Source organism: Lucilia cuprina, chromosome 3 (genome assembly GCF_022045245.1).
Source record: "Lucilia cuprina isolate Lc7/37 chromosome 3, ASM2204524v1, whole genome shotgun sequence".
In the NCBI taxonomy this organism is placed as follows: Eukaryota; Metazoa; Arthropoda; class Insecta; order Diptera; family Calliphoridae; genus Lucilia; species Lucilia cuprina.
In genome coordinates this window covers 37,746,835-37,757,930 of record NC_060951.1, presented here as the reverse complement: position 1 = coordinate 37,757,930, position 11,096 = coordinate 37,746,835, and positions in this window count along the sequence as shown.

Below are 11,096 nucleotides of genomic sequence, written 5' to 3'. Positions count from 1 at the left end.
TTCTAGTTCAGTTTTAGTTCAGTTTTAGTTCAGTTCTAGTTCAGTTCTAGTTCAGTTCTAGTTCAGTTCTAGTTCAGTTCTAGTTCAGTTCTATTTCAGTTCTAGTTCTACTTCAGTTCTATTTCAGTTCTAGTTCAATTCTAGTTCAGTTCTAGTTCAGTTTTAGTTCATTTCTTTTTCAGTTCTAGTTGAGTTCTAGTTCAGTTCTAGTTGAGTTCTAGTTTAGTTCCGTTCTTGTTCAGTTCTAGTTCCGTTCTTGTCAATTCTAGTTCAGTTCTAGTTTATAGTCTAGTCTAGTTTATTGGAAACGGTGTTGTTGTGAAAGCTAATCTCCATTTGTTTTTGTTACCTACACATTTTATTTGATTCGCAATCTACAATCTACGGCTTAATTTTTCGCTTCAATTAACATTTTGTTGTAGACCCAACGAATAAACATTAAATAACCATTCAAATATTCGTGTACACAACTTGTTGTTTTACAACACTCACTTTTTTGTTGTCTGTATCTTCGTGTCTTTAGAAAATTAATTTCCATTTAATTTTTAATGCGTAATTATTACTTGTTTTCGTTTGTATTTCATTTGTTATGGATTTTGCAAAAACGTTTTTTGAAATTCAATATTTATTTTATTCCAGCTATTCTTTTATTTCTTTTTTTTTCTTCCATTTCGCTTTAAAAATCTTTAAGGGTTGTTTCATTATTTAAACATTCTTTGTTTTCTTTCATTCATTTAATTTCTTTTAATTTTTTTCCAAATCATACGCAAATTGTGTTTTGTTGAAGATGTGGCGTGGTCGTTGTTAATACTTCTTAAAGTACCTGGATCTCTATCTCTCTCTGCTCATATTACTTTGGTTTGAACTTCACCTTTTATTTTATTTAAATCTTCAATTATTTCGCTAAAATTTTCATTTAATGTCTTTATTTAATTTTTGTAGAAATTTTTTTTTTTTTGGTTACACGTTTACATGTCTTGTGGATTTTGACCAATATGAGTCATATGGATATTAAAACTGATTAAATTTCTTAGAAATTTCATTATTTGTTTATGCTAAATATTGAATAAGTGAGAAAAGGAAAACACCCTGTACTTTCCGGGGGTTGTTAGGTTAAGCACGTAGATATTGTTGAGAAACAATGCCTTAATAGGTTTTGCTTGAAAAAGTGCAATTTTTCATTAAATTTACTTTAAAGTGTATTTTCAGCTGGTAACTAATTAATCTCTTTATTTTTCGGGATTCTAAAGAGTCACAGCTGCAATTTTATTTAAAGGCATTTAAGTGACTACCCAATGACTTTATAGATTATCCGGATCTTTTGATAAACCCTTATACTTTTTTGTTTTACTTTATATCAATATCAAAACGAAACTGAGCTATATTGGCGACATTTTGCACGATTATAGTATATACAAATCCGTTTCCTCTACTGCGTTGTGTTGAATCTTAGACTGTTCAGAAAACCGATTTTCATTTCTGTATATCTTAAGAATCCTTAAACAATTCTTCCTTTCCCTTCCATTTCTCGATCTTTACAAACAGAACTCTTTTGATCTTTGCAGTTGCAAGATCTGCGTCTTTTACATTTCCAGCTAATGTCTATTATACAAATATAGATCCAAATAATCGTTCCATATATCTGACAAAATCCTTACCAATTCACATATTATCCCATGACTTTGATAACAACAGTTGTCATCTTTTAAATGAATTATGTTTGTGTGTCCAAGGACTTTTCAAGACTTAATAAGGAATCTATGAATAACTACTTTAGCCTTCGATCAATTTAGAGTTTTGCAGAATCCAACTCCCGGATCTAAACATTCTTCCTGGAGAAGAAAACTACACTGGATATATTTGTTGCTACCTTTGTAATCTTTATACCGGTATGACTTTGATCGTTCAGGAACGGAGTTGTAATACTAATGAGATCGTAATTGAATGTTGTAGTGTGCTCTGGTTTCTGTGTGACAACAGAAGAACTCACACTATCGAATTTAGTAAATTTACAAGGCAAAGATGTAAAAAGACGGCAATCTTGGTTAGTTCCGGAAACACAGTGGGGTTTCTTAAAGAGTGTAGATTTGACAGACCATTTAGTGGACTCCTTCGTTGAGCTGGCAATCTTTAAAAGTATACGAATTGGGTCGAAAGTGCAGTCCAAAAAAGTTCTAGTCCTACGATTGTCCTAAATCTAATCTCACTCTTATTGTTCTTTCCTGAGAGAAAATCTTTAAGTTGCTACTTTTAAAGCTATATTTGCATGATTATGAATGGGATTGTTCTAAAAACGAAAATATAAACGTAATCATGTTCTGGTCGAACTTTGTCTTGTGTGTTCTCGGATATTGTGTATGATCGGTTTAATGAACTCTTTTGTTCTAACAAGCAAAACATCTTTCCTTATAACGAAGAGTACTGATTCAATTACGCGCTATCGGTTAATGTTGAAACTATTTAAGCGAAAACGTTAACGACGAGTGTCTTGTTTTCGGTATGATCGGTTTTGATAACAATATTGTTCTAATAAAGGAAATTTCATGTTCTATACCAATGATCCCATGAGTTGTACTATTGTTGTTGGGGGGTAAAAAATTACTTTAATACCTTTTGTTGAGTTGACAATCTCTGTATGATTTAGACTAAGGTTGTTTTAGACGGTAAGATCGAATAACAATAGAAGACCTCTTAAATACTATAAGATTTTTTGATAATTTCTAATCCCTAATAACTACAAAAGATATCGCTCTATATTTGAAGTACGATCTATATACAAGCACTTTGCTGAAGTACTCGAGCTATCTAATCTTTGACCATTAAATGGCCTCTATTGATTCGGCAACAGCACCTAGAGACGTAACCCGTGGACCGAAGTACGAATCCATCAAATAAGCTTAGGACTTTGTTCTTACTCACAGGGACACACTGTCATCATTCTGATATGAACAGAGTATACTCTAAACATATCTGGATAAGGAAGGAAAATTCAATGGTGTCATTTATATATGATACCTTAAATCCATCATTATACAACCCAAAACACATCTCATTCATACGACACATTCATTATAGGTAGACGGGTGGAGTGAGACCCGCCGTACCTCACATTCATTCCGTACCACAGTCACTCCTTTGTGAAGTATCTGCTGTTTCGGCAACGGCACCGAACTTATCCCGAAATATTGACTTTACCTTACATCAGTGTTTTAACCGCCACTTACTTTTACCGCGAATTTGCCTTTAAACCGCAGACACTACGAGGATCCCGAAGGAACTCAACCAACTGTCCAGCCAGAACATAGTCCTGCGGGCAACTGGCCACCCGTAGTACCAGATTATGCGATGCTCTGGTCTGACCTCTTTTCAATCTATGCAAGTACTAAGCCAGACAGTAGACTGTAACCAATTTTTTAGACCCGGCCAGACTAGAGGTATTGGGCAACTCCCGGGATTGCAATAACACCAAGGTAACATGCCCCCGTGGGATCTAATGCTATATCTAATCGTAAGAGAGATATAGGTCTAGGTGATATTTTTCTGCCTCCACAGTTTGTGATGTCACTAATGATCTTGAAAATAATTTTATACTTTTAAATCGACCCTCGGTAACTTTTAAGCGTCCAAAATTAGAATATAATTAGTGTTGTAATAAAGTTACATTCTTGGATCTCTATAACGCAGATCCATGGGTTTCATTATAGTATCTTAAAGGTTTTTCCTTAGAAAGAGATTCTGCTCTGTATTTGAAATAAAATTCAATAAATATCTATGAATCAGTGTCAAAATTTTGTTTCTGGATCGGGGATCTAATGCTATATCTAATCGTAAATCAAAATCTGTGTTATCTCTTACCGGATTACCTAATTTTTGAATATATCATGATATTTTTCAGCCTCCACAATTTGTGATGTGACTAATGATCATGAAAATAATTTTATACTTTTAAATCGTACCTCGGTAACTTTTTAGCGTCTAAAATGAGAATATAATTAGTGTTGTAATATAGTTACATATATATGTATATAGAAAGCTCAAGTTTTTATTTCTTTATTATTTTTTTTGCATATTCTTTAAATCCATTTACATTTTTAACAATTACATGAAATTACTTATTTTGTTGGTCTTTCTCTACTCTTATTCATACTTATGGTTGGTGGGTCGGTCGGCCGGTGCTACAACTACTCTTACTCCAAATTTTCAATGTATTTTGTTTAGTAAAGTGTTTTTTTTTGTAAATTCATTTTGTTTAATATATTTAAGTGGCCAAAAACCATATAATTCATATAACAAACCAACCAACTACTAAAGCAACTCCATAAATGGTCTAACTTGGGCGTCATTTTACTTCAACAAGAACTTTAAAACCTAATGTGTCTTATGGTAGGGGTTTTTACTGTAATAACTCCCAACGAGTGGTGGTTAGTATATGCAGCTCTACCATCCATTATTGCGACTTATAGCGATGGCATTGCCAGCCTGAGCTGGCTTTGTTTCTAACGCATTTGGAAGTTTTGTTTTTTGTTTTTGTTGTAGTATTCAATGGATTGTTGGATGAATGGTTAGGTTGGTTGGTTGGCTTGTTGGTTAAATAAATGTTACTTTTGTTGATGTTGTTGTTGTTTTGCTATTTCGACGTTTAGACAAACAGTCAAATAGACGTTTTGTCTTTTCAATTACACACGTTTTTTTCTTTATTTATTTATTTATTTATTTATTTATTTATTTATTTACTCGAATTTGTTTGTATATTTTTTTTTTAGAAATTTGTCGTTGTTGCTGTTTTTTCATTTTCGTTGAGCTTGTTTTTTAAATGTAGATTGTGTGTATGTATGTGTGTGTGTATCTGGTTAGGGGGCTGTGGCGGGTGTTTATGACTGGTGAATCGGTGGCTAAGTGGGTAGGTGAGTATAGCAGCGAGTTGTTGAGTGAATTCGCAAGTAAGTGAAGTGGATGGTGGGCATATAAGTACGAGAGTATGTAAACGAATATGATTTTGTTGCTATTTTTTTCATTTAAGGTGTTTTTTTTCAATTTAGTTCACAATTTGTTTTTCTTTTTGTTACTTTTGCTCTAAAAATTTGTTTTTTTTTTATATATTTTTACGTTTTTTTTTTTTTTTTCATTTTTTACATTGCAAAATTTTTGTGTCTGTCTATCTGTGTTTTTTGCACATACAAACATTACATTACATTTTCTACATACAACTACATGTTGTATATTTGTTTCTATATAACAATCTTTTTTTTTTCTCTCTATATACTTTTTAACATGTTTATAGCTACATACATACTTATGTATATATCTAGATACATAAGCTACATTATATACATTTGTCCATAAAGTATATAATGTAATTTTCATATGACGTTGTTTTATATACTCAATTCTTGAATACCTATATATGTAGCTATGTACATATGTATGTACATATGTACTACGTGTATAAAAGATATAAAACCAAATACTTGTACTTTCTCACTGTTTTGGCATTTGTTGTAGATATATACATACAAACATAAATACATACATATTTTATATATATTATATTATAATTTTTGTTTTGTACCGTTTCGTATTATAATCCATCTATTTATAAATAGTATTAACTAGCTTGACTAACTGTTTAAAAGACTGACAGTTATTTGTGTGTTTATATTAATATACATACATATATTGGTTTTACATAGACACAGAAAAGAAAAACAACAACAATATCTGCAGTACTTTTTTTATTCCACTAAGTACATATTGGATAGGGGCATTAAGTAGAAAGTACTTTTTTGCAAAACCACTATAAATCATTTCTTCGATATTGATGTACTATACACCAAATTATTATTTAATCAAATACTTTGATCCAAACTGCTTTAACATAAGACCTCTTGCACTACGGACATACAGTCACATAGCCTTCATCTGCCCAGATGCCTATCTCCTTTCACATGTGTTTGTCGTACAACGGTTCTCAATCGGCACTCTAAAGATTACATAGAGACAGAAAACTAGTTCATAAGAATGAAGGCTCGATAATAAGCATTCTGGCTTAAGTTAGTATTTTAACTGTCCAATCTATAGATTACTTGGAAACTGTAAAGTAATGACTATTACGCCTCTAGCTTACAAAGGGACACTAAGGTGATGACTGTTTTCATTAACGTTAGCAAAGACTACTCTTATAAGGAAAGACAAGTTAAAGCCTTCCAGTTCGTTAGTCGTATGTGGTATGGATTGTGTTTCTGCATGCAATGACTCCTTGTCGAACTGCTGGGATAGAAAATTTAACGAAAATTTTTTATAAAAAGAAAATTTAACGAAAAATTTTCTATAAAAAAAATTTGACGAAAAATGTTTTATAAAAAAAGTTTTTCGAAATCTATAAAAAGAAAATTTAACGAAAATTTTCTATAAAAAGAAAATTTAACGAAAATTTTCTATAAAAAGAAAATTTAACGAAAATTTTCTATAAAAAAAAATTTAACGAAAATTTTCTATAAAAAGAAAATTTAACGAAAATTTTCTATAAAAAGAAAATTTAACGAAAATTTTCTATAAAAAGAAAATTTAACGAAAATTTTCTATAAAAAGAAAATTTAACGAAAATTTTCTATAAAAAGAAAATTTAACGAAAATTTTCTATAAAAAAAAATTTAAAGGAAAAGTTTCTATTAAAAGAAAATTTGACAAAAAATTTTCTATTAAAAGAAAATTCGACCAAAAATTTTGTATAAAAGGAAAATTTGACCAAAAATTTTCTATAAAAAGAAAATTTAACGAAAATTTTCTATAAAAAGAAAATGTTCTACTAAAAAAAGTTTAATGAAAAAGTTTCTATTAAAAGAAAATTTATCGAAAAATTTTCTATAAAATGAAAGTTTAACGAAAAATTTTCTATAAAAAGAAAATTTAAGAAAAATTTTACGAAAATTTTCTCTAAAAAGAAAATGTAACGAAATTTTTCAATAAAAAGAAAATTTAACAAAAATTTTCTATAAAAAGAAAATTAAAAAAAAAAATTCCTATAAAAAGAAATTTTAAAAAAATTTTCTATAAAAAGAAAGTTTAACAAAAATTTCTATAAAAAAGAAAATTTAATTAAATATTTACATAAAAAGAAAGAAAAGTTAATGATAATTTAAAGAAAATTTAATAAACATTTTCGATGAAAACAAAATTTAACGAAAAAGTTTCTATAAAAAGAAAAAAAAAATAATAAAACTTTCTATTAAAAGAAAATTTAACGAAAATTATTATTAAAAATAACAATTTAATAATGATTTAATTTAATACATTTTTTCTGTAAAAATGGAAATTCTTATAAAAATAAAATTTAACTAAAGTTGTCTAAAAAAGAAAATTCAACGATTTTTTTTATAAAAAGAAAATTTTATAAAAATTGTATAAAAAAAATTTCTTAAAAAATTAACCAAAAATTTTCTATACAAAAGAAAATTTAATGAAACTTTTTATTAAAAAGGAAATTCAAATAAACTTTTCCATAAAAAGAAAATTTAACGAAACTTTTCTATAAAAAAGAAAATTTAACGAAAATTTTCTATGAAAAGAAAATTTAGTAAAAATTTCTATAAAAAGAAAATTTTACGAAAATTTCTATAAAAACAAAATTTAATGAATATTTTCAATAAAAAGGAAATTTATCCCAAAAGGTTTCTATAGAAAGAAAACTTAAGGAAAAGTTTCTACAAAAAGAAAATTTAACAAAAAATTTTCTAGAAAAGGAAAATTTAATAAAAGTTTATATAAAAACAAAATTTAATGAATATTTTCTATAAAAAGAAAGTTTAACGAAAAGGTTTCTATAGAAAGCAAATTTAACGAAAATTCTTCTATAAAAAGAAAAGAAAGAAATTTTAATAAAAATTTCTATAAAAAGAAAATTTAAAGAAAATTTTTCTATAAAAAGGAAATTTAAAGAAAAATTTTCTATATAAAAGGAAATTTTGCGAAATTTTTTTATAAAAAATAAAATTTTACAAAAATTGTTTTTATTAAAATGAAAATTTAGAAAAAATATTCTATAAAAAGGAAATTTAACAAAAATTTTCTATAAAAAGCTAATTTAACGAAAATTTTCCAAAAAAAAAAGAAAATTCAAGGAAAAATTTTCTATAAAAAATTTTTTTGAATGTTCTACAATATGAAAATTTAACGAATTTTATTTAATGAATTCCTCTATTTAACTTTATTCGCCTTATAACTTTTACCCTTAACCAATATTCAATTAAGTTCGATTAAAAAAAAAAAATTAAATCACAAAAAATTTAATTTGTATTTTTGTAGTAAATACAAAGATACATTTAATTTAAATAAAAAATAGAAAAAAACTCATATTGTATGTAAAATTGTATGTATTTTATTGTCGCCTTTGATTCAGTTTTAATAGATTTGTTTATTTTGTATTTCTTTATTATTTTTTTGCTTCTGTTTATTTGCTATTTACTTCAAAATCAGAAACACACCTCCTCACACCTCTTGTTTAAGTTTTCTACAGAATATTTTATAATTTAATACTAAAAGTTATTTTTAATTTGAAATGTTTTTTCTATAAACTACATATGTGGCTGACTTACTTCATATGCAGATACATACGTACATATATACATTTTGTTTTATTATCCTCTCTAGCAGCTGACTCCTCTTCGCTTTAAATTTTATACCCAGAAATAAATTAGACAAAAAAACTACCACTGGAAAGATATAATGTCACCTTTATCAATCCCACCACCACCCGCTTTATATCTTCACCAACAAAAAAAAAAAAAAACTCTTTTTTTCATTGGTTTTGTTTTATATTTTTAAAATATTTCTTATCTTTTTATACCCTACACCACTATAGTGGGGAGGGTATTATACGTTTGTGCTGATGTTTGTAACATACAAAAATATTGGTCCAATACCCACCTTAAAGTATACCGATCGATTCAGAATCATTTTTTGAGTCGATTTAGACATGTCCGTCCGTCTGTCCGGCTGGCTGGCTGTCCATGTAAACCTTGTGCGCAAGGTACAGGCCGCAAAGATAATTTGATGAAATTTGGACCAAGCATGTTTTTTGGCACAGGGACGAAGCCTATTGAAAATGGTTGAAATCGGTCCATTATTTCACCTAGCCCCCATACAACCTTACCTCCCGATTTGAACTATTTATGACATAATTTCGTCAAATATTCTGCTATCTCTCTAAAAATTGGCACAAATAAGTTTTATATAAGTATAAATGACACTGCAGATTTTCGTAAGGATCGGCCCTTATTTGACCCTAGCCCCCATACAAACCCCCCTTCAAAAATGTCTTAAACGACTAAAATTGACTTGTAACCATTTGTATCGCAATGAAACTCAACAAAACTAACTGTTATTTAGAAACATATCCTTTTCCCAAATTTACCGAGGATCGCCCCATATTTGACCTATATAAAGCCTCATTTTGAAATTTTAGTTTTCTTTTATCAATAAATTGCTTAAATATTTTGGAATTATGGTAATATTCAACATAAAAGTTTCTTTATAAAAAAAAACTTAAAAAGTAAAAATTTTGAAAATATACTCATGGTGTAGGGTATTATATGATCGGCCATGCCCGACTATACTTTCCTACTTGTTTTTGTTATTTTTTCAATTTACTTTTATTATATTCTTTATTGCAAAATAATTATAATATATTTTGTTATATACTTTAGTTATATACAAAAAATAAAGTATTTTTTAACCTTTCTTATGGTTTTATATTCATCTTATTTTATATTTTGTTTACCACTATCGTAAATTACCTTCTATTTGTTACTGTTCTTCACATTTTAACTTTATTTCTTGAGATTTAAAAATAAGTTTCAATATAATAAATTTAAAGAATGAAGAAAGTTTGAGAGTTCGATTCGCGACAGAGTCCTTGAATAAGTAAAAGTAACGCTATGTAATGTAATTCACATCCTCCTTTCAATCCGAGATATAACTAGGATATCTGGACCAGATAATGACATATTTATGAACATCTTCCATTATTATTTAAAATCGATCATTTTTTAATAACTAGTTCGCTGTTTTGAGCAGCAAACTTTGTTTAGTTTTATGCTCTGGGAGTTGAGACAAGAGCTAAACATGAACACCTGCCTTGACGGCCTTATTTCAGGGTGGTCTTTTTTACCCACTGGGTAGACCTAATAACATTCTACCTTGAGCCCCTGAATCATTCTATGAAGATATCAGGTTTCAAAACATGTACATGACTTTGTCGGTTCAGTACAAGCACTTTGCTGAAGTACTTGAGCTGTCTGACAGCCAGCAAGGTATCAATCTCAATGCATAGCCCTACCAACATCAGATGAAATCAATTGTCCGATAAAGGGGAAGATGAAGTAACAAGTCTACTAAATCAGTCAAAGAAGACTTTCTCGATTGTTCACCAACTTTCATCAGTTCCACTCTCAGCACATTAAGAACGATCTGCAGAATGACAAGCAAGTACTAAGTGTTAACCTGAAAATTTTCCAATCTATAATACCATCCTTCTACCCGAAAGATAAGAGATACTCAATGGTTTAAGGAATCCACCATAAGTTGCTCTGTCACATTACCCAATGACATCTGTTGAGATGGTATTAGCACCTGAGAAAAAAACCTGATATATGACGACCTACTATATATCAGTTTTTAAAGCAACATTCTCTATCCGCGAACTTTGGTTAAACTACAGATTATGTGGAACTCTTGTTCTACCCAAGCCTGCGGGTAACTGGCCGCCACTGGTACTCTGGTTCGAACCCATGCCAAATCATTCCAAGGAAAGACCGAGGTTACATTTGACACCACCAGTTGATATTCCCTGCAGACTAGAGGTATTGGTAGTACCTCTGTTCCCCGGGATATTGCAATAATAAAAATAGAGATTTCATCAAGGTAACATGCCCCGGGGGGATGTAAGTTAAGATAGTAGGGATTTTTATTTTTGATTCATATTTTTAACATGGTTTAGGATTTCAGTAAAAAAAAGTAACAACAAACTACCAACAAAGATGCCAAAAGCCTTCTTTTTAAAAGAAACCCGATTTTCTTTTACTCGCTTTTCAAATAAATTC